This window comes from Lepidothrix coronata, unplaced genomic scaffold (assembly GCF_001604755.1).
Source record: "Lepidothrix coronata isolate B3197 unplaced genomic scaffold, Lepidothrix_coronata-1.0 Scaffold148, whole genome shotgun sequence".
Lineage (NCBI taxonomy): Eukaryota > Metazoa > Chordata > Aves > Passeriformes > Pipridae > Lepidothrix > Lepidothrix coronata.
The window spans coordinates 670524-695228 of NW_016690328.1; the positions used below are offsets into that span (position 1 = coordinate 670524).

General features: G+C 44.1%; 1 protein-coding gene and 1 long non-coding RNA gene across 13 annotated transcripts in view; one reads left to right on the forward strand and one right to left on the reverse strand.

Annotated features, from left to right (window-relative positions):
* ADGRB1 (adhesion G protein-coupled receptor B1) overlaps positions 1-24705 on the reverse strand; it is a 291927-nt gene that overhangs the window by 247923 nt on the left and 19299 nt on the right. The gene's annotated exons all lie outside the window — the stretch shown is intronic.
* LOC108503961 lies at positions 742-5504 on the forward strand. 2 transcript variants are annotated; one of them, XR_001876947.1, is made up of 3 exons: positions 742-848; positions 2160-2246; positions 5069-5504. It is a non-coding gene; the product is annotated as an uncharacterized LOC108503961 (long non-coding RNA). The 2 variants fall into 2 exon arrangements; XR_001876948.1 differs by lacking the exon at positions 742-848 and adding an exon at positions 1239-1336.

The following is a 24705-nucleotide window of genomic DNA, read 5'->3' on the forward strand; positions in this document are numbered from 1 at the left end:
TAAAAATGAAGTTAGGTCAGTGAATGGAGAGCCATCACTCTGCTGGAGAAGTAGGGACCGGGACTGGTAGCAGATGAGGGGAGGTAACCTCAACGTACTGTGTACAGGGATGGGGAGGGAGAATTTTTTAAGCCACTCAAAGCAGCCTTACCTATTGTATCTCAAGTCATGTCCATCTGGCTTTTGACAACAAAAAAAGGGCTTTTTTTTGCATAAATAGCTTTAGTGAATCTCTGTTGGACTGTGGTCTAGCTCTGCCAGGATTATATTGGCTTTTCTGTAGCATAATCAATACAAATCTTTCCCGTTTAATTTATATATTTTTTGTCAGGTGAGAAAGTGGAAGCGTCCAAAAAGAAGATGAGCAGTGAAGTGGGAGAGTCCCACTGATTTTATGCTGCCTCACTGAGGCCCATTTTTCATGTGGATGATGATCTGTGGTCCCCTTACACAGCAAGACTGTGCTGGTTTAAAGCCTGATGTGACTTTCCATGTGCCTCACTAGAAAAAAAAGGTCTTCCCTTCTCGTGATGCAGTCACAGTGCTGGCATGAATTGTGCCCCAAAAGTGGTACAGACAGGGCTGAAGCTGAACTTATCTCCAGGGAAGGATGCAGAGCTGGAGAAGGGAAGTTAGCTGAGCTCCTTTAATGTGCATGATGAATGCCTGACCTAAGGGGATGGACTGCAGCAAGTGACCTTTGTGACATCAGACCTCCTTCAACCACGGCCTGAATTACTCTGTGATCCCTGCAGAAAGCACCCTGGGATCTGTCATTACAGATTCAAAATGGCCATTAAAGCCATCTGCCCCGGGCCTGACCCTGTTTTCTTTCTGCTCCCACACAGGTATCATGATCATTTCTGGAAGGTGAATAACCTTACACAGCCCCACATAAAATCTCTCTCCAAACATCTAACCCCCACTGATTTTTCTCCTTGGACTCTCCCTTGAGTTGATCTTTCCAAAACACTGACCCAGTGACCCCATTCCCTCCCCCACCCCCCCCAGCCCTGCCCCCAGTAGGTCTCCAATTAAATCCAAAATTGCCCCTGCACAAAAGCAGCTCTGTCAGCTCCTTTCAGAGAGAAACAAGGGGCATGAATAGCTTTGGGCTCATTGGAAACCGAGAAACAGTGTGGTCTTGTGTTAAAGTTGAATGGTGGAGAGGGGGGTGGTTGGAGGTTGAGGGGGAGCCTTGAATCAGTTAAAGTAATTATTGAGTCATTCGGGAGGCCGGAGAGGGAGGAGGATTCTTCCCAAACAAAGCCCTGCAATAGATACATAAGGCATTTCACCCCTTAAGGAGGTCTTGGGCAGAAAAGGAAAGTATCAGGTATAAAGCAGTAATCTGTACAAGTCAGAGCTATTGTGGTGCTCTGGCCTCTTGTTCCTCTTTCCAGATGGTTGATCTTGTACCTCGCTCTTCTTCACTTCTCTTCTCAATTCAGAGAGTCCAAAGGTCTAATTCAGTTCTTCTGGTACAGGGGGAAGAGCTGAGGGTGTTTACACACATCGTGGAGACAAGGGATTTGATTGCTTTGTATGTCCTGGAGTCATCTCTGTGGTGACAGCCAGAGAAACACTGTCAGGATCATTACACAAAGAGCTCCATCATCTGTCTGACAGTTAATACTAATCTGACAGCCTCCTAAGCAAAGTACTCTGGGTGTAACCCAAACCCCAAAAACTGTCACCCATCAACTCAGTGGGAAGTCCATATCCATGCACGTGTCAGTGCCATCCATCAAAAACCAACCCCCAGGGACAGGAACAGGGATCACAGCCATTTAAAAGGCCAGGAGAGGAACTCTCCAGCAGGAAGATGAGGCAGCAGTCCACAAACAGCAGTGGCTTTCTACAGAGGTTCCTGTGCTGCTGCAGGGAATGTGCATCTGTCACAGAGCAAGCTGTGATTCAGGGGCAAGAAAATAGGCTCTGTTACTCTGTCACAGAGGAATGTTATCCCAGTGGCATTGCAGCCACTGCAGGCTGCCTCTCTCTCCTCTCAGAATATCTCCAGACATTTTTTGGACAAACTTTTAATGAAGAGACTCCTGTTGATGCTCTGGTATCAGACCAAATCATGCATATAAACCAGAGGACACCAAAAGGACAAGACCTGTGGCAACAACTTAATTTTTTTTTACTCATTCCAGGCCAGGGAAGACTTTCCAAGTATTCATTTTTCAATGTTTTGTCTGTCCACACTGTAATGTGAGTCCCTAGGGAATGGTCCACTTCAGGTAATAATCCAATACAATTTGTATTTTTGCCTACTGAGAGATTAGGATTTCATGACTATTATTCGTTATTTTCACTCCTGCGCTTCTTTTTTCCTTGGTGAATGTAATTATTTTTTTCAATGTCATGTTCATTACAAAAAGCAGGAAGAGCTGTTTGGGTGCCACACTGGTTGGTGATATCAGTCAGAGCAGTCACAAATTGCTGCTCCTGCTCCTTCTTGGGCAGTGCACGGCAGTCCTGCTGTCAGAAACACTCTTATGAGAGGGTAAAAATCAGCACATGTTAATTCTCCTCCCTTCCAGAACCTGTTCTTCCTGCCAATGAAATATTCAGTGTGCTTATTTAGTATTTATTCATACAGCAGCAGCTTCCTCAATGGGTCACTCAGCAGAAAGGTTTAATGTCCCATGCACTGAGCATGTCTGGTGTGTGAGAGGTTAATAATAGAGATTAAGAAATCAGAATAATTAGATATCTGCTGGGGTTGTGTTTTATTTTATTTTGGGGGTTTTTTTTGTTTAGTTTGTTTTGTGTTGTGGGTTTATTGTTTTGTTTTTGTTTTGTTTTGGGTTTTTTTAAATGTGAGCAAATATTCACGCAAGACCTTAGATTTTTAGGGTTTTGACAAGATTACCTCTTCTCCTTTGGAGTACAAAGGAGCCTTGCAATGCTCTTCACTATAAAATATAATAAATATGACATGCAGACTTTTCCCCCTAATTACCAGAGTTAATAATAATCCCACTAAATTTCAGTGGAAGGTACATGGAACCATAGAATGGTTTGGGTTGGAAGGGACCTTAAAGACCATCTAATTCCAAACCCTCTGCCATGACCAGGAGCCTTCATTAGACCAGGTTGCTCAAAACCCCATTCAAACTGGCCTTGAATATCCAACATGTCCATGGACACAGCCCAGAGCAGGGAACTGGTTGAGCCCAGGAATAATTTATCCTTGTAATCAGTTTATATTTGCTCAGGTAGGACACGCTGACATGTCTGAGATGCTCCCAAAGTGTGACATGATCTGTCCAGGATTGTTTCCTTACAGCTGTGCCAATACAGAAATGGTCTTAGATAGATTTAGATAGAAACAATTCTGAAATTGTTTCTTAGATAGAAACAATTCTGAAATCGTTTTAACCCCTAAAAATTCCCTCTTGCTCCTCAACACGACCCCAGGGTCCATCTCCTGCTCCACCTTTTCTTTCTCGTATGGCATTTGCTCTGCTCCTCACACTCATCTCTGCAGCTCAGAGTTGATCCCTCCTCTCTTGCAACAATAAAATGTGCTACTACAACCTGCTGAGTCACAATTTGACACAGCCAAAGACAATCTCATCCCCCAGAAATGTGAGACAGTGCTCATGGAAACCTTGCATATTCAAAGCTTCGACAGCAAACAAGTGAAAGGCTGCTGGGACAGTTTCACATCTGGATCTCGTGATCCTCCTCACCGGGAGCACAGGTCATGGAGAGATGAGGTTTTTAAGCAGAGCATTTCCTGGTTCATCTTGAGCAGAATTGCCACAAATAACAACACCAAGACAGCAGATAAATCCTGGCTAAACCCACCACATTTAGAGCCAGCAGCACCGCTCAAGCTGAGCTCATCTCAAAGCAAAGGTGCTTTATGCCATTCTTACAACAGGCAATTAGCCATAGACTGTTAATGACTTGGCTGGCCTTTGTGGGAACTGCTCCCAGGTGGAATCAGAACCACTGGAGCCTGACTCATAGTCACTGTCCTGACTGAAATATTTTGTACCTCAGGACCAGAACAGGCCCATTAACTTGGAGCTGTGTTTGCATTCGCCGCAGCTCTTGAAGCTCATGCTTAGTGCTACAGTGAGATCCTGCAGGTGCTTAAGTAGCTGTGAAAGAAGTGTCACCTCCTGGTTATGCCACCAAGCTGGAAGGAGAAAGCCTGAGTGTTTTCTGCCCTAGAAAAACCATGGAAACCATGGTCACCGTTCACTGCTAGTCTTCGGCAAAGCAGAAGCAAAGCACTCTGATTAGCTCCACAATTTCACTGAGCCTGTTACTCTAAATAAGCCATGAAGGTGGTCCTGTGTATTTGCAAAGTACATGAGGACATGGGGTACAGTTTTAGCCATGTCTTTCAAGCCCTTCCTTTATACTTTTTAAAGACCTTCCTTTTACAGTCCTTTTCTCCATCCTCTCTAAAGAGAAGAGGGGCAGGTTTACAATATCACAGTTGGCAAAATAGGGCAGAGGAGTTCATACTTCCAATTGTGTGAGAGCTGATTAAGGTTTTTCAACAGAACACTCAAGTCATAAGACAAAAATCACCCTTTTTGAACCCATCCTGAAACAGTAACCTTTGCCTTTTCCCAGCTTTACTTCTCTTCCTTCTTGCTCCAACTCCATTTCCTCCTCTTTATCCATGTACCCCTGTTCTGGGCTGTTCCTCCTCTCCTGCAAGCTTAATGTTAATTTCCAATATCATGTTCAAGATTTGGAGAATAATCACAGAATCATTAAGGTTGGGAAAGACCTCCAAGATCATCCAGTCCAACCTCTGACCAATCCCCACCTTGTCCCTCAGCCCAGAGCACTGAGTGCCACATTCAGTCATTCTCGAACACCTCCAGGGGTGGGGACTCCACCACCTCCCTGGGCAGCCCCTTCTAATACTTAAACACCCTTTTCATGAAGAAATTCTTCCTGATGTCCAACTGAACCTCCCCTGGCTCAGCTTGAGGCCGTGTCCTCTTCTTTAGCTAAACAGGATGGAAAAATTGAAAGCACTGCCTTTTTTTTTTTTTTTTTTTTTTTTTTACTTTCTCTCCATTTCTAGCCTTATTCCACGATTCTCTGGAAGAGTCATACATGAGGCACAGAGGAGGAAGTTTTCAGAGTGGGCAGAGCCTGTCAAGGTAGATGAAGTGCATTCTGCCTTTACAAGGTACCCCCTGACTGTATCATTAACAGCAATGGTAATAAAAAATGCAGCTCTCTCTCTCTCACCTTAAGGGGATTTGAGTCACTGACATTTTAATTAACAAGGTTCACATTCTCACAGCATCAAGCCTGCGCTCTGCACAACTTCTCCTTGCTGTAATGGGTGGAGATCAGGTGTTCTTTGCCCTTCATGACAATGATGCCACGTGGGGAGGATGTGTCCTGTTGTGTGTTGGGGGCAGGGCTCATCTCAGGAAAAGGCACAACGGGAAGATGATGGTCTTTCCGTTTTCAGGAACCAAAACCCCCCACTCAGGAAGTAGCTGGAAGAAAGGAGGTTCTGCCAGCCAGCCCAAAGAATGGCCACAGAACCCTTGAGTTTATCAAAATGTACAAATATAGAAGGAAATGAGTGGACAGGCTGTTTTTAAAGAGGTAAACTGAGGGCAAAGGCTGGCACAAAAATCTGGTAAAGATCATCTAAACCATTGAATCTCATCTTCGGGGACTGCAAATGACTGTACAACACACCCAGAAACCTCTCTGAAGTCTTTCTTCACAGCCTCCCAGGCCACAAAACAGGCTGGCCAACACTTAGAGCCTGATTATACAGGTGAAGCAGATAATACCTCCCCTTTTTCTTCCCTCATTTGTGGAGGCAAAAAATGGCACTGAAAATGAAAAAAACCCTCACTTTTTTGCTGTCCAAGATAAGGAATAGTGGACCTAGGATGCAAGGAAGAACTGGAGGTGACTGGAAAGGGGCCAAGGAGAGAAGGGATGAAGGTGGTTTTGTCTCTACTAGTAAAAAAGACAAAGAAAAGAGAGAACATGGATATTTCCATTACTCCTGCAAGAAGAGCAGGAAGATAGATGGGATTGGAATGGATGATCCCAGGAACCAGGTTATATCCAGCCTCTCTATCAACCTGGCTGGCACATCTACCAGCTGAGGGGTTCACCCACCCTTTCCATCAGTGCTACAAGGATAAAGGGAAGGTTTGAGAAGGTTTGAGAAAGGAAGGTTTGGGAAAGGAAGGGAAGGTTTGGGAAGGGAAGGTTTGGGAAGGGAAAGTTTGGGAAGGTTTGGGAAGGGAAGGTTTGGGAAGGTTTGGGAAGGGAAAGTTTGGGAAGGGAAGGTTTGGGAAGGTTTGGGAAGGTTTGGGAAGGGAAGGCAAAGGAAGGGAAGGGAAGGGTGGGGTGCTGATGATATGGAGCAGAAATAGGCATTCAGAATGGACATAAAATCTCTTTGTGTGTGTGTGTGTGTCTTCTAAACTGTGGTAGCTAATCACAGGAGGAGCAGATGCTTCTCTGTCACTGGGAGATGTTAAATTGGACTGGGTCTAATTCTCCTGCTTAGTCTGAGTTAGGGGACTGCTTCAGAAACTGCTGAGTGAGGCTCTCTGCTCTCTGCTCTGCTCCACACAGATGACACAGCATCATGTTCCCTCCTGGCTTTCAAATGGGTTTGTGTAGTGAGGCCTTGGGGGTCCTCTGTTCTCTGCTCTGCCCTGGTATAGGTTAGGAAGTCTCTTCACCCTCCAAAGTTATCCCATTCTAAATTCATCAAAATTGTTTGATTGCTGAGCACCCCCAAAACAGAGATCACAGAATCATGGAATGGTTTGGGTAGAAAGGGACCTTCAAGATCATCTCATTCCCACCCCCTGCCTTGGGCAGGGACACCTTTCACCAGCCCAGGCTGGTCAAAGCCGCATCCAGCCTGAACAAAATGGAAACAAAGAACAGGAGAGTCCATCCTCCGAGCTCACACAGTTTTGAAAGTCAGCCCATGTAGGCACAAGGCAGAAGTTGACTTCTGCAGGCTCTCAGTGTGTTGATGAGATCCAAGTTTGCCCTTTGCCTGCCTCCTGACAGTCATAAACCCCTTTTTTTGACTCTAATATAAACCTGTACAGCTCTTTCATAACAGCACATTTGCCTCTGGGTATTACCTTGTCTCGACACAATCCATTTTTAAACACCAAAGCTGCCAGTTGGCGCAGTGTTGAATTGTGTGTCTGGAAACCAAATGGTTCCTTAAAAATCGAGAAAATTGTATTTACAGTAGCACTTACTGGATCATCACTGTCAAATTAATTTTTCAGATGGAATCTTTTTGATGAACCGCTTCTCTTTCTCCACCTTCAAGCACAAAGGTCACCTCTGAAATCTGTTTTATCACAGTTTGTGTTATAACCACCTTTAAATTAATAGTAGGAAAAAACTGTCTATTGTTTACATAATTCCTTCTTTCGTCCCCTAAAAATTCATCCATCACAGTAGAAGACACTGCCCACCAGTTGGTTATTTGGATGCTTCTCTTGAATGTTTCGTAGGAGTAACTCATCTTTGCAAATTTGACATAAACATCAAGTCGTGGTTGATCTCTGAGAACCATTTGGGGTTTTTAGAAAAAAAAAAAGTATTGTTGGGTTTGGGGGCACAAAAAACCAGTCTAAACTCTTTAACAGAGAAGAAGAGAGAATTCCGTGTGAATTTTGGCAATGTCTCGTGTAGTTAGGAGTGGCAAATGTGACTTATGGGACCAAGGAACTCTTGTCACCAGGTCCTTTGCCTTTCTCTACAAGGATGTGACAGGGAGACAGGCCAAAAGCACCCGACCATGCTCAGGAACAGTTGATGCTTGGATACCATCCATTACCAAAAGCCTTCCTCCCAAATCTAGATCTAGACCCCAAAGTGATGACCCTGGGATGGAAGTCTGTATAAAATCCCACATAGATATCACAGGGAGGCAAGAGTGGAAGGTAAAAGTAAAACAGTTTTGATATGTCCTTTCCAGCTTCATAAACACATGAAGGTCAATGCACCCAGGAGAGATCGGAGAGGAGAGCCTTGTTTCCCAAAAGACTCTTCTATTTAATGTCTGAGGTCTATGTATAAATAGAAACAGGATTGTGCACTGTTGGCTTGGCACAGTGTGGAAAAAGGAGAAAAAGAGTGAAGGCAAATAAATACAGTGATAAAACTTTTGTTAACTCCACAGTGTCGTCATTTCTATCGTCTGCATCCTCCAGTGATCCCTGCACTGAACTAAATAACTTGCATCTAAGCTAGAACCTGTCATTCAACATGACAGGCAGCTCTGACTTACAGGTTTTGGGCAATGGAAAATCTCCCACTTCCCTTGGGAAGCTGCTGTAGCAGTTAATTAATTTTTGCTGTTAAAAAATGTTTGTCGTTGTTTCATTTGAATTTCTTTACGTTGCTCAAAGGAAGGATTTCGTCAGGACTGCTCTGAGCTTCTGGTGCTTGCACTCTACCTTCATAAGATCTTCTTCAAACACTTGGTAAATGTTAGAGAAACCTCACAACATCCCTGTGAGACACAGAAATGTAATTATCTGAGCACGTTACATGAATGAGAACAAAGGGAGAGAGGCATTAAAATTCTGCTCAGGCAAAGCTGAGACGTGAATCAAGTGGGATTCCCAGGAAGGAAAGCTGGCACCTCGATTCCCTGCTCCAGGACACTGTCTCCTGCATCCATACCTGAGAAACAGCCATGGTTGTGTGTCCTTCACAACTCAGCCCAAAAGGGGTGATCTCGGCAGGGTTGAGCACTCTGAGCTCCAGGAAGAACTGAGGGCACCAAGAGCAGGCAGGTTGGATCCCTCTTTACTCTGTACCCAGAACCTTGCACTGATCCACAGAGGAAAACATTTCTCCTTACGTTGCGAAGGTTGATAACACGAGATATTTAGTGGAGAGTTGGGCTTCTCCTCCCCCAACACAACAAGAAACACAAAAGTTACTTCAGAAATACTGGAAATTTCCAAGACATCTCAGTCAGGTCTGTAATTCCCTCAAGCTCCTTAAACAAATCCCTTGTCCCTACTCCGTGTTAACAACCCTGGCACTTTTTGTCTTCACAAGCATTTTCTCCACTCCTCAGCCTCCAATGTCACCCTCTCTTCTCAAATGGGATTATATGACATGGTTGGCTTGGTGACCTAGAAGGTCCCTTCCAGCTCTATGTTGTAGTAGAATATTAATGACTCTGCTAATTCAGAGCTGTCTGACCTCCACTCTGTACAGCCACAAGCAAGATGATCTCTCTCTCTCGTTAGAGCTGTCGTGTTCTCAAATAACCTGGTCATGTAAAATGCATGCTCAATGTTTCTCTCCTCCCTGCAATACTGTGATTTCTCCCTACCCAACAAAAAAAAAAAAAAAAAAAAAAAAAAAAAAAAAAAAAAGCCAGTCACTGCTCAGATTATCTCCTCTGTAAAATGTTTTGGAGGTTATTTCCTTTTTATTCTCCAAATAGGGATATAGCTATGAAATAGAGTTCTCAGTGTGAAATGATTTGAATTAAAATCTGGAAGGGATCTAACCTGCTTCATTTATCTCATTTGTCTCCCCCATCACAACAAATGTAAGTAAGGGCTTGATGAGTTAAGTCAGGGAAGGTGAAGAGACCATTTCTGTTCCTGCACATAAGGGTGACTCCTACTTGCCTTCAAGACCACACCTGCCTACCTGTCTTCTTGGAAGCTCAACCAAATGTAGGTTTTAGGTAATTCCAGGTACCTGTGTGCCCCATGTGCAGCAGAAATTCACCTGGGGGGTTCCTTCCAACACCCAAAAGAATTCCCAAGAGGGTGGAAGAGGGTGAAATGTGGAGCACACCCTGTTAATGCTGCTCCAGTGCCAACCCTGCAGAGCAATACAGATACACCAAGGGCTTTTCTTGCATTCAGAGGAGCTTGGAACAGAGCCAAAAACTCTTTGCCCCTTAGCAGACCTCTTAGGGTGATCTAAGAGACAAACTGATGGAGCAAGCCCATAAAATGGGCATTTAAAAACTCTTCGCTTTATCTGAAGATCTCCAAGAAAATTAATGAGCGGAATTGTGCTCTATGGAAGTAGGAATGATCAAAATAATAACACTAGATTTTTTTAGAGACTTCTCCATAGATTTTTAGGAATGCAAATTTTATGCCTTATAGTTTCAGGCAAAGTTAGATGTCAGGGGAATAGGAATTAAAGATATGGGCGAGTGTAGAAGGGAAAAAAAACCTCCCAACTCTTCCACGCAGCAATATCACATTGATTCATATTTCAAAATAGGCTGGAAGTTAGATTTAGTCTGACCAAGGACAACAACTATTTGCAGTGATACAACACACTGTAAATCTTATGTCAGAGACTGGACCATAAGTGATTTCTTCCCCGGAGCAAAGTTTTGCTGGCTCTGGACTCGTGTTCACGCTGAGGTTCCCACTTGCAGGTAAAAAACACCCTCATTTCCTTGCAACTTAATATCTGAAGCTTGGGAAAGATTTACTCCTACCAGGCTGGCCATCTGTTATCCTTCCTTAGTGTCTTCAGACTTCTAAAGATATCAGTAATTTTCCTCCCTGTCTGTCAATTTTATAGAAATAATACTGCCTTTGCATTTCTCTTGTGAAATATTTCAATTACATTATTTTACTTTCTTTGCTGAGTTTCATGATTAATATTCTCATTAAAATTCCTTTTACAGGCAGTTCTTTTGGCATATTCTGATTTTCTGGAGCTCATTCCTTAAACATCTCCAGTTCCAAGCTCATGTCTAGTCAACATCTGCCGCTTGCCAATAGTCTAAAACTAGTAAAGTCATATCCAAACCCAGAAATCTTGCAGCTCACAGGGAAATCTGAAAGGAAAACCAACACAGAAGCCACATTTCCTGAAAGATATTACTCTGCAATGTGCTTAACTCCTCATCTCATTGCAGGATGCAAGTCTTTTTTTGAGGAGAATGCAGATAGATTTAAAAAAAAATAAAATCAGAATATTAAAAAGAAATCAGAATTTAAAAAAAAAAAGAAAAAGAAAAAGGAAAAAATCTTAGAAATATAGTCCCTGTTTTTTTTGGAACAGTGGAAGCCTGAGCCCTTTCTGTGCCAGAGGAGTTGGAACAACACTGGGAAAGGTCTGCAGGGAACAATTGGACTAATAGAGATGAACAAATCTGTTGACTGAAAGGTCTTTTAAATTTTTTTTCAACCATGATAAAAGAGCAAAAGCCACCAAAGAGCAGCAAAATCTCTTAGGAAAAGACCTGCTGATGATCAGGGAACTATGGAGCACAATATTTTGTTTTGGTGAAATATTTGGCATGTCCTGCAGTGATCAATGCCAGAGCTTTGGGGGGAGCGATAGCTATAGACTATAATTAGCTGTGATAACTCTTTACAATAACAAGTATCTTCTGGTTTGAATTATTCATGAACTTCTGCCTTATTTATGGAAATCCCAGCCTTTCTTTTCCTCTGGTGACGTGGGGTGGTTACATTTTGGGTATTTCTCTCCTTTTTTTTTTTTTTTGAATAATTTTGCCAGACACAATGTTTTAATTGCTAAGGCACAGGAATAAATAAATAAATAAATAAGACTAGGGAGAAGAGACAAAAAGAAAAGAGAAGTTCTCAGCAAGAATCAAGTTTTCACTCACAGCAGGGGATGAGGAGGGAGCAACAGGATGGGAATTTCTACATTCTCCACCAATGACTTTTCTTTCTGACAATGCAGGATATGAACTGCCTAATTGGAAGTGAGAAGGGACTGTTTCTTTGGGAAGAACCGGGCTCCTCATCTTCCTGAGCATAATTTCTCCCCAGGCAGGTGGAAGGTTTCAGCTTTCCCCTGGGGTTCCCCAAATAAAGTACCCAAGGAAGCACTTGGTCAACGTTCTGCGTCTGAGTGATGTCTCTACTCCCAGCAAATTGACCCAAAGGCTGCGATTTTTGACTTTTTATCTCGAGAGATGCTTTGTTTAGTTAAGTTGCAGCTAGAAAGAGTGGTGAGGGAGGTATTATGCATTAAAAATTAATTCACATTGGCAGCCCAAGATGATGAAGTTCTTTGTTCAGGGAACAAGAACAGTCGGGCACTCAAGGGCTGCTGCTTCAGTTTGCTGTTACTCCACCTTCCAGCCTTGTCTTTAGGAGACTATTTCCTGGGAGAAAATGAGGTCTCTGCCTTACTGCAGGGAATATTACCTGCCTTTTGGCTATAAAAGTATCAGTCCTCCAGAAATGAAGGCTTTGATCCGGAAAAGCAGAGAAACAACTTCACTCTCCTTCAAAATCAGGAGATTATGCTTATAAAGGAAGCAAAGCAGTTTGCAAACCTCATCTGAAGCAGATTGATGTTCACAGCAAAACCTCCTTTCTCCTATTCAATGGCCATTGTTATTTTAAAATTATTTTAACCCTGGAAGTGCTCAAGGCCAAGCTGGATGGGGCCCTGAAAAATATGATTCGGGGGGGGGGTGTGGTAATCCCTGCCCATGGTGGGGGGTTGCAACAAGATGATCTTTAAGGACCCTTCCAACCCAAATCATTCTCTAATTATATTCTATGATTCATTTTGGGTTTGAGTTGGAAGGGACATTTAAAGGTCAACTAGACCAACACACAGATTTTGTGGACTTGGGGGAATCTAAAACCAAGAATCACCCATATTTATTTATTTCTTCAGATAGACCTGCAGCAATAAAAACTTCCTATCAACAAATATACTTTTCATGCAACACCTTGAACCTCTACTTCAAAGGTTCTCTGTACCCAGATTTTACAAACCACTTGCCCCTCACAGCAGCTTCCACACAGAGCTGTGCTGAACCAAAATGCTTCTTTCCCAGAGGTGCAGCAACACCCACTTTGCATCACAAGTTGGAAAAACGACTTGTCACCCCATCCTCCCTGAAGGAAAACTGCCATGTATCTCCCAAGAGGAAATTAAAGTCATCTTACAGTCACAAAGCCATCTAACATATACTGTGCTAGTAGATAAGTTGTTGACTGATGAAGTAGTTGATATCTCAGGTACTGATACAGGATGTGAAACTGGATATTGGACAAAAGACAACATGAACACATGTACATTCTTTACACAATGCCATTTACCCAGAGCAGAGGAAGGACACTGATAATACCAATCATAGAATCATAGAATGGTTTGGGTTGGAAGGGACTTTGAAGATCATCTCCTTCCAGTCCCTTGCCTTGGGCAGAGACACCTTCCACTAGACCAGGTCACTCAGAACCTCATCCAGACTGGCTTTGAACTCTCCAGGGATGGGACATTTGGAAACCTGTGGAGGGGCCTCACCACCCTCAGAGTAAAGGATTTTTTTTCCTAGTATCTGATCTAAACCTGCTCTCTACCAGTTTGAAGGCATTTCCCCTTGTCCTGTCACTATGTGCTCTTGGAAAAAGTCCCTCTCCATCTTTCTCATCGTCTCCCTTCAGATACTGGAAGGCTGCAATTAAGTCACCCTGAAGCCTTTTCCAGGCTGAACAATCCCAACTCTCCCAGCCTTTCCTCCCAGTGGAGCTGCTCCATCCCTCTGATCACCCTGGGGCCTCCTCTGGACTCGCTCCAACAGCTCCATGTCCTTCCTGTGCTGGGACCCCAGAGCTGGAGGCAGCTCTGCAGGGTGGGGGGGTCTCACTAGACTGGAGGGGCAAAAACGCCCCCTCGCCTGCTGCCCACACTGCTTTGGATGCAGCCCAGGACACATTTGGCTTTTTGGGATGCCAGTGCACATTGCCAGGTCATGCCCAGCCTCTCATCCACCAGCACCACCAAGTCCTTCTCTGATACCCCAAGAGCATTATTGGGTATTGGGTTTCTGGACGCTTTAGAGTCAAATAACACCAGAAGATACTTGGCACTGAAAGACCTTTTACAAAACTTGGCTTTGAGGTCTGCCAGCTTCAGAGGTGACCTCTGTGTGCCCTGGAGACTGAGAGAGCAGGGACACCACATTCTCCTAACAAAGACTGCACCTTGGGTTTATGATTCATTCCAAAACCAGCTTTCTGGTTGCATAATACTGTCCTGAGACTTGCCACCTATGGTGGGAAAGAAAACACCCCTCAAGGGATCCTTCCAGGTTTCCCTGACATTTAAGAGCAGTTGCTTGACACCTGAGACAGAAAGGTGAAATGCTGTGGGAGAAAGAGGATGAGTAAATCACAAGACCGAGGATTTGGGAGAGATCCCTGTTCTCACCCGTGCAGGGGACGTGTGAATCACTGCTGAACGCTCTGCTGAGCTGACTGTGCATCTTTCACCTCCACTGCTGCACTTCTCCATCAGCAGCAACTGGGGCAGAGGACACATTCAGTAGCTACTGAATATAATTAAGTCTAATTGCAAAGTTAATTGTCGAGGAGAAGGGAGGGGGGGAGAAAAACAAACAGCGTGAAACTAAGTGAGGATATGGGAGCTCAGCAGTCTGATATCCTCAAGATAAAGCTGAAATTCAGCTTCCTTGCCCCAAATACACTTTATCCTCCTGTGTATGTGCCTATCACTCCTTGCTTCTTTGAGTGAACAAACCCCTCTGTCCCCAAAAAAAGGACTCAGCCCTGTTAGCAGCTAAAGCATCAAACATCTCAGCAGCATCAACTTGAAATTTGTTCAGGCTGGGACTCAAGGAGAGCCAGGGCATCTTGGTACAAAGAGAACAATTTTTTGACTGCATCACAAACCTGGCTGTCCATGGGTTGTATTCCCAGATGATATCCAGTGCTGGAGGTTCACTGACTAGGACAGAGCCACTCTGCTGCTACAGTTGCTGAGTTGTCTCTTAGATGCTGCTTCATTCAGAAATCAAGGTTGAAGACTTCCCAAATCTGACCTACTGTGACAATTCAAGGCCTCCAGTCTGAAGGAAAGTCCCTGGGGATATGTTAAGTGTGGAGTGAGCTTGGAGACATACGAAGGAATGAAAAAACTCAAGTTTATTATCACTGCTGGCAGGCTCAGGGAAGGAATTTCCATCCTTGTGCTTCAGTGATTAAGTTCAGCATATAATTTTTAAAGAACGAGATGGAATCTGTTGTCTGTCTGTGAAGGGACCAATTGTGGCCACTGTCAGAGGTGGGATGTCAGCCCACCTGGGTTTTTGCAGGGATCTGAATGTCCTCCAGATCTGGAGGACAATGGTTCCTGCAGCTCTCTAGTTTTGGTAGTGAGCAGACCCTGGAAGAACATTCCACCACTTAAGGGAGCCGTGCCAGGCAGGGAATGATGGGAATAAATGGGTCTGTGATATGGCAGCACAGCCTGAACTATCTGCAATTGGAGTGAACTTCCTCTTTATCCAGGGGAATTTCTTCTCCGCTTCGTGTTCCACGCAATTTTGGTGTTTCCCAATGCAAAGAGCCAAAAAGGGAAGAGAGAGAAAAAAGCACATGGGCCTTCTCTTTAAAAAAAAAAAAATACACAGAGAGATGAAGGAGGACCCCTGGAGGATGCAAACCAGTCAGATTCTTCCTGAGTTTGGGACATACAGTAAGTCAACATCTCACCTGTGCTGGGTAATGCCAAGTAGAACTTCCACATATTTGTGTGCACATGTAGGATGATGACAACTGATGGAACAACCCCGTGACAAAGAGCTGGACTTGTCTTCTGAGTTGTCACAGCGCAAACAGCACCACTGGAACCTCTCCTGGAACAAAACCCCAGATCCTCCCAGGTGACTCTGCCCCAAAAAGTCATGGTCATCCCTAAAGACATTTTTTTGCCCACAGCTGTGTCACTCAGCTCAAAGACTACAGAAGAAGAAGCACAGAGAAAGGTCTTCCCCATCAAGGGGAAGCAAACCAACCCCTTTTTTTGCCCACCATGTACAAGAAACAGCCACAGTATTGTTGTGCCAGCAGCAAGAATGGCAGGGATTTGCACAGGGCAACATATAACAAGGCCAGGTGATTTTGTTGGGGATGAGGGTTCTTTGATTCCCTGTAACTGTTATTTTTGCTGTTGTTTTAATATAACCAGCAGGGAAGTAGGGTGAGAGGGATGGAGGAAATCCAGCTGTTGCCATGGCAGCCTCCAGCTGGCCATCTCCCACAGAACTGGAGTTGCTCGGTGCTGTTTCCTCCAGTGCCAGCTCCTGGTTTCACAGCAGAGGAGTTTTCCTGCTGAGGATGGCAGGGAGGGCGAGTGTGTGCAGAGCAGGGAAGAGAAGGGACCAGCAGCCAACACAGGATGGGTGGCCTGGGAGAAGGAAGGACCTCATGAGGGTGGGTGAGGACAGACCATCAGGACTGAAGGTGAATGCAGTGATGGATGGAAACAAAGCATTTAAAGGCAAAAACAGAATTAGCTTTGTGGGGACCCCGGGCAGAGACCCAGAAATAGTCTGGTTTGGACTGACACCCGAAACTGGTGGAGCTTCCCCTGCCACAAGAGCTCCTTAAAAATCACTCCACTGCTTTCCCTCTAAACCCATCTCTGGCTTGTGCCACAAATAGCAGCCGAGTTCAGGCTCTAAGTTTAGTCCCCGTCACGTTTAAGATCTTAATGCAGCTCAGGCGTTAAAAATTCATGTCCTGGCAGTTCCCATCTTCACAAGGGCCTGCTGGAGCTCAGGCGCCGCCTCGGTGAGCACTTCATAAGTTAATCATACCCTGTCCTTCTCACTCCCCAGAAGATGGAGGCAGAGAAGTTCTGCTCACAAAGTTTCAGCATTTGTGGCTCTTGTTTAAGACAGTTTTTCATCCCTCTGCAGGATTTAACCAGCTATTTGCTGAACTCTTTCAGGTGAGGAGCTCACAGGAGCGTTTCTGGGGACTGAGTGACAAAAGCTGGCTCGGAAGTTTCTACTGTTCTTAATATTAAAAGGAAAAACACACTCAAAGGGCTTGAAGGTTACAATTCATGGCCTACTCTATATCTGGCATTATGCAGCAGTGGAGGGTCCACTAAAAATTTGCTCTGTGCACCACAGAAGTCTTCAAAAACAAAAGTTTCCTCTGAAGAAAACCCCTACAAGCCACAAAAGTACAATGCACCACAGTAAAACAGCAAGAGGAAAGATGGATTGTTTAAAAATCTAATGACTGGGCCACAGTATTGGTTATTTTTTTAGCAGAAAATATTTTGATGGTCCTAAACTGACCAAATTTAACACTACTGAGGAAAACCTGACCTGGGGGATAATGTTTGTCTGTACAAGGGCAAGACTGACCAAGCAGGAACCTGAGAAAGGTTCTAATATCACTCTGAGAGTTGACAGCTCAGCCCATAACCAATTTCCAAAGCTCCAGTTCACTGATTTTTAACTAGTCTAGGGGCTTTTGAATACAGTGGTGGAGGATGTCACTTAGAGACCGATGTGAACCCAGTGGGAAGGCGAGAAATCAGTAAAAGCTTTCTTTTGTGCAAGGTCATCTTTGCATGTACGGGGAAGGATTAGTTCCAGAGTTAGGAACACTGAAGTGGGAAAGGACTTGCAGGTCCCATTTAACATGTTCTTCCCATCCAGGGAAAGATTTATTTCATCCTGCTCAAACAATTCATAGAATCATAGAATCCTTAAGGTTGGAAAATACCTCTAAGGTCTTCGAGCCCAACTGTTAACCCAGCACTGCCAGGTCCACCAGTAAACCATGTCCCTAAGCACCATATCCACACATTTCTTGAACACTTCCAGGGATGGTGAGTCCACCACTTCCCTGGACAGCCCATTCCAACGCCTGACCACCCTTTTGGGGAAGGAATTTTTCCTAATATCCCACCTGGAGCTCCCCTGACACATGTTCAGGCAATGGGGCAGCCCTCAGAAGCCCGTTGCATCCTCCATCATTTTTCACTGTCAGCAACATAATCTTCCAGCTCCCAGAGATTACAGATCCATCCTGTCCTGAGACAATAGAAACACTTTCCCTCAAATTTTTCATCCATACTCTTTCTTTCCAGTCTCTGCATGTTTTCTCTTCACAATCCCAGCTTTGTTCAAGCTCTGATGGCCCCAGTATGGAAATGGGCAGGTACTTGTGGATCCTGTTCTCAGTCTTTGGTGAGATCAAGGTGCACATGGGATATCAGATAATCCAAGCAGGTTACAGATCCTCCTCACAAACACGACAGGGCAGAGATTTGTTGTTCTTTCCCCAGGTATTAAGAAAAGGCAGTGGTACCTCCTCTTCCCCTCCTTAATTCAAGTTACTGACGGAGCCTTCAGTCCTTGCTCCTCTCTCCCCTCCTCCTCCTCCACCCTGGGTTGCCACTTTCCACCCAACCCTTATACCTGGCATATTCTAGGTCACTTTTTTTCACCAAAGCCACAGATCTTGCTTCACTGGTATCCTTTTATATTGCCACTCTAACTCCTGCATCTTTTTACTCCTCCTGAGCATCATCCTGCTACCTCTCCTTTGTTCTAAAGTACATTTCCCTCTGCAGCATCTTCACTTAGCTGCAAGTCTCCAGCATAGGAAATTAGCACCACCAGTTATCCTAATACCCCTAAACCCCTCTAATCCCACTGATACCCTGTTTCAGACTCCTCAAGCTGAAGGCAATCCATTGATTGCTTCTTCTGCTCAGCAATGAGAGTGAGGCTTAGGAAGAACAGAGCAGCTCATTTCTGTCTTCCTGGGCTTGTTGTCACGTAGCTTTTGTTTTTACTGTCACAAAAAGGCCACTGATGAGTGTAATCAAAGGGAAAAAACGAGATCAGAGAAGAGTCCACAGTCAAGGTGAGAAGGAATGGGTCAGAGGGTCACTTGAATCGATGGCCATATTCACTAATTGCATAAATCTAAAACTATACCAAACATGGGGATATGTGTTGTGATTTTAGAGGCAAAAATAAACATTATCAGTGATGCAAGTGGATAGAGATGTTATGCAGTGAGAGGTGTTTCTGAATGGCTATTCAGGAATAGGACACTCTCCTAAATGCAGTAAGGAAGTCTTTCTCTTCACAAAAATTGTTTATAGCATTGGAACAGCCCTACCATCAGCACAAGAACAGGAGAGACAGTTTTGATTCTCCACTTCTCTGAAAATGTAACAGAGCCAGGTTAAACACCCAACTTACTCTAAAGTGACTGGGGAGGATTAACAAATTAAATAAATAGGACAACAGTAGCATTTATCACGTGTTGGACAGGAAGGGCCATAACAAACAGTCATCATAGAAGAGCATTTTTCTCAGGAAGAACAAACAATTCAGACTTCCCAGTGACCCCTAGTCAAGGACAACAGGACACCCTCTGTCCTGGCAGCATTAGGAATTCCAGCCCTCCATGAGACTTGTCCTCTCCTTCCCCTTTGGAGGCAGGTGCAGTCACAGCTCCTCTCCCCTGGGACGGTTCCATGCTGGTACGTCCTCTGATGTGCCAGGGGAGGTCAAGATCCGTAATTTTCCATTACTGCAGCTTATCAAATGTCAGCATTCTGCCAACCTTCAGGAGTGTCTGTTCCCCTCGTCACCACTGGCACCTAAAAAAGCTCTTCCCCTCATTCCCTGTTCAGGATTTATAGGAGGGACTCAAACCTTGGGAGAATTGTAGACAAGAAGGGATGTATCAAATCTCCTTTCTGTCACCCCTTGTTCTCCATCTTGTGTGGAACCTTTTCCCATCCTTCATCCAGGACACCTATTTGTTGCAAGTGATCAATACTGAGGATACTGTTTTGAAGCATCCTCAGCATCTTTGGAGACATTAGAGCACAGAAATGACTGTGGAATCAGCCACAAGAGATTTGGAGTGGCTTTCAGAGATCAAGGCAAACATCAACTGAAAAGGGATCTCCTTTCTGCAGAGACAATGAGGAGATCTGGTGTGTCCTAAAGAAAAGAGGTGGATTGAGGAGTCCCTGTTGGTAGACAAACTCAGAGACACAAAATTCATGGTTTCTCTATTGGGGAAGCCCTTGGTGGCTTCATTTATTTTGGTTGCAGGGTATTTAAGGCACCCAAGAGACTTCTGGGGAAGGAACTGTGACAAAATCCTTTACTTAGGTGTCCATTCAGTATATGGGGAACTACATCCAGGCAAATCTGGTTAAGAGGCAACCAGTCTGTAATCCCTCTTTTCCATGGAGTCTCCATGGAGAGGCTGAATTAGTGCACCTTCACATCACAGATGGACAAATTACGGCCTACAGTTCTCCTTCCAGAATTACCTGGTCACTTAAAACAGCATCAACAGCAACTTAGAGATATTGGAACTCCAGCTGTGGCTTTTGGCTCATTTTGGCCACCTGCAGGTGGAAGTAGAAGTGCAGAGGGATGTGCAGATAAGTTGTTATAAATTCTCAAGTCACCTCTTCTCATCAGGCTTTCAGCCAGACACCAACACTGCTCACAAAGCAAGACAAACAGATAAAATTAGAGTTGGCCAGTGTCAGCCTTGAGTCATCCTTCCAGACAGCTTGGGTTCATGGAGAGCCTTGCCTTGGAAAGAGTTTACGAATCAAAATTTGGTTCTTATATTCCCTCAGCTCGTCTTTGATGCTACAAAACACCTTTTGCAAGTGTGGGAGTTGGAAGTCTTGGAGAAGGAGCACATTATCATCTGATGAAAGATGATGTAACTAATCTTCTCCATTTGGGCTTTTTTTTCCTGGCCACGGATGCTTTATATGGAATTCTTGTGATTTTGCTTGTGTGAGGTGAGGAAACCTCTATTTAGATGAGCAGGGAAGAGATGCTGCTTTGCCATCCAAGTGAACACGATCAAAACCTATCAAGATTTTTTTTTACGTTTAGCTGGTTTTTCTAACCCAGCAGACAAATTCTAAGTATCACAAATTCACACTGAGAGGAAAAGGAACACACAGAACTTCAATCTCTCTGACTGATCCTCCAGGAAATTACCAGGGTAGTTATTTAAAATGGATTGAAGGAAAATCTTTCATTTGAGTAAAGAGCCAGTGGGACTCACTAGTACAGGTCATGGGAGGAAAAGATATAGAGTCATTCTTCACACTCTGATTGGCCATTAATGACAAATAGTAATTAGTAATGTAAGTAACCTTTTAGCAGCTCTTTTAGTCTCCACACATCCAGCCTTAGCAGTAAGGCTATTTAGGGTGGCACTAAGGCTATTTAGGCTAAGAGCAACTAGTTTTTAATCTTTGTAATTTAACAAATGGAGAAGTCGCTAAAGTGACAGAAAATCTCCTTTTTCAGGTAGGGAAAAATAAAAAATGCACTGATCATGGCAAGTGCTGCTGCCATTCCAGCAGCTTGTACCTTGCTACACTCTTGTTTTATTTTACTTTTTAAAAATCCAACATTTTTTTTTCCCATCCCATTTTCAGAAATTTATTCTTATGCAGCCTTCAACACCATGTTCTGTAACTCTTCCAGTTCCTTATTATTATCCCAATCATTCTCCTCTGACCACCATCTGATATTTTCTCTTATCACACTTATTCTACAAATGGAGAGTCTCCGGATTTCATAAAACTGGTGGGCCTGGGCTGGGGGTAGGAGGAGCAGCAGGCAACAGATTTGCAGCTGTAAGAGTAATTTACTGCCTCTTGTTTTCCTTCTTTGCTGCTGACAGCTTATATTGTTGATTACTCATTAATAGCTCAGCAATTAGTGAAACCTTTGGTAAAAACATTCATCATCAAAAGTCAACTATTTCATTTCCCAAGGCCTCCTTCTGGTGACAAGGACTTGGATCTCAAGGACCGTGGGATCTCAACCTCTCAGCAGCTCAGGAGGTGATCAGGGAGGAACAAGACCCTCAAAACACCAGTTAAAGAATTAATTCTTCATAGAGAACTTCTCCAGAGCCTGAACCAGTGTGGAAAAAAACCCTTATTTTTTATCAGTTCTTCAGCCCTTGGCATCTTTTTGTTCTGATCAGCTGCTCACAAAAGGAACAGAATTAAACGTGTGTGTATGTGTAAAGCACATCGGTGGAGAAAGATGTACAAACATATTCACCCAAGGCTGAAAGAAGACTTCAGACCCCAAAATCTCTATCTGGAAGTGTTAATATATGACCAACATATGTAATCTTTTAAAAAGCTTGGAAAACTACCTCTACATGTTATAAGTGGACTTGCTTGAAGCACTTTATGGGTGAAACGACCATGATTCATGACCTCTATTTTATCTAATATAATTTAATATAGAATTCGATTGAAGGGGCCATTACTATGTGGCAGTCAAAGAGAGTTTGGCAGAAATCAGTGGCTAAAAATTGGTTCAGAGTTAAAGGTGTTTTGGACAAAAAAAATTTGCTCACAAAGATTCAAAACCTCTCCTCAGTGGACTGAGGGGAAAGAAGGGAGAAAAGGAGAGAGGGAGGGAGGGAAGAAGGAAGGAAAGAAGGAGACTAAACCAGCTGGATTTTTATTGTTATTATTATTAAGAATAATAAAACTGTTATTGTTAATATTGTTAAATTGTCTGTATTATTAAATTGTTATGACTACCTTTATCTGTTATTTTTCCCCAATCAGTTTGGAGAGAATCCACACAGCAGAGATTTAAATTTTTTCTCTGAAACCAGTGAAATTCCTCTTCATTTCCAAGTGCCTCTTGTTTCCCAGTTTCAGCAGAAGAGCTCAGGGGTTAAGAGAGCTGTCATAGCCTGAGTAACAATTTGCAGCCTTGGATTCCAAGTGGTTGCCTAGCAGTAAAAACTCTTTCCACACCACTCCCAGTTGGAGGTGTTCCCTATTTCATATATAGTCAGCTATAAAGATCATATGTAGGAATATATAAGAAGATTTATTAATAGGAGCTCCCTGTCAAAATCAGAGTATCGAGTAAAACTGGAAAAAGCCAAGTCCTTGCAAGAGCAGTGGAGCATCACAGAGAGGCAGCACCTCAGAGCAGCAAACCAGTGTTGGATGCAGAGCAACAGAGGCAAAAATCAACTAGTACAAAGCATGATTCTCAAGGAATTTTTGGGATAATTCCTTCACCTGAAGGGGAACAGTAAAATTTATTTAGTCAAAGTCATTCCTAATAAAACATCTTGCATGTTGGGTTTTTTAATATATATATTTATATATATATATATATATATATGTATACACACATATATATACAGATGTATAATGGCAGAAGAGACATTTATGCTCATGTAGTTTGTCTCAGACAGAACAAGGCCATTGAATGTCACCCAAGAATTCCTGTGCTCAGCCCAAATTTTAGCACAGCCCCCCCAGCTGCACCTCACTTGTGTATTTTCCCCATGATCCACTCAGCACTGGTGACTAACAGCACAAACAATGCCTTGGATGCTGTTTTTCCCACAGAAAAGCTGCAGTGAGGAGCCTTGCAGAAGGGAGACTCATATTTATCCACAAGACAGTCAGCTTCCATTCTCCTGACCTTTCCCATGATTTTGCAAAGGCACCAGCTCTCACTTAAGCTTTTCCTCACAGACAATCTATGGTTGTTAATGATTTTCTCTTTGTGGTCAATAGAAACCATCTGGCTTTTACTCAGACCACTGGAACAGGCTTCTCTTAAACTTCAGGTCTCTTTTTTCCCTCTTTAGGTCAGGAGTTAACATCCCTTATCACAAGCAAGGGGTCATGTCCTGCTATTTGAAGTCAGCCCACTTCAAGAGGGCTGCCAGGATGAGCATCCAGGGAAAGCTGGGCTGAATTGAGACCTGTGCCCGAGCACAGCAGAGTGAACAACACCACAATATGCTGCCAAATACTCACAGTGCATCTTGAGTGAGCTTTGCACAGAGGCCCTTTCTGGTCTAAGACACAAGAGAAAGAAATAGTGCTAAATCCTTTTTTTTTGGCAGAAAACAGACTACACTGTCCCAGTCTATCAGGCTTGGCTGCTGAACATTAAGAGGTCAGAAGGAGCCGCCCCAGCCTGCAATAACTTTGACCTCGCTGTGCTGGCTGGAGAGATTCTCTCCCTGCAGGTCAAAGGAGTTCAAGTCCTGTCTTGGACGATGAGTACAGTCAGTTTAGGGGTCTCAAGACCCCTAAAAATCCTTCTTCTCAGATCTCATGGACTGTCCTGGCCTTCTCTCCACGACTGCCATGCCCCAGCAGCTTTGGAGAGCAGTGGTGCAGAGATGATCAAAGGAACTGTGTTTTTCTTCTCCCCGCTCCACCACACACACCAGGCCCAGGAGAATGGTGTCCACCCCAGGTATCTCAGGATGAGATGAGCACTGGAGACAAATCACAGCTCCCAGATGGATTTGTCCAGCTACTCCTTTTCACCCCAACCTGTATTTAAGGCAAAAGCCAAGCCAGTTGTGTGGACTGATTTTTGCAGCTGACACAGCCCTGCCAGCTGGAGAATCCCCCTGGAACATGAGGGATCTTCTGTCCTCAGTCATGGGACAGCACCTTTTCCTCTCCCTCCATCTCTGAGCATCCAGCACCTTCCTATTTCCCTCTACAAGGAGGGGACCAGGCATCACCAGCACGAGGGAGGCAGGGGACGAGGATGGGTGGTGGCAGTCACTCTTTGAAGATAAAAACCTTCACCTTGCTGCTGACTAAAAACCCTTCCAAAGGGATTACACCACCCTCCTCCTTCCTCCAGCCCCGCTCCCTTTGCCCCAGCAAAGCAAACAAGGCAAAGGGCCCTGTTGTTTCAGACCCCTGAAGGGAAAGAAAAATGAAAAAGCGGCCCATCCTCCCCTGCCTCGCATGTGACGAGCCACAGAGGAGCAGTGGGGCTGCCAAGCCTGGTGACTAAGGCCAAAGAGAGAGGAGATAGAGGAACACAAGGGGCTGCTTGTTTGGGTTTTG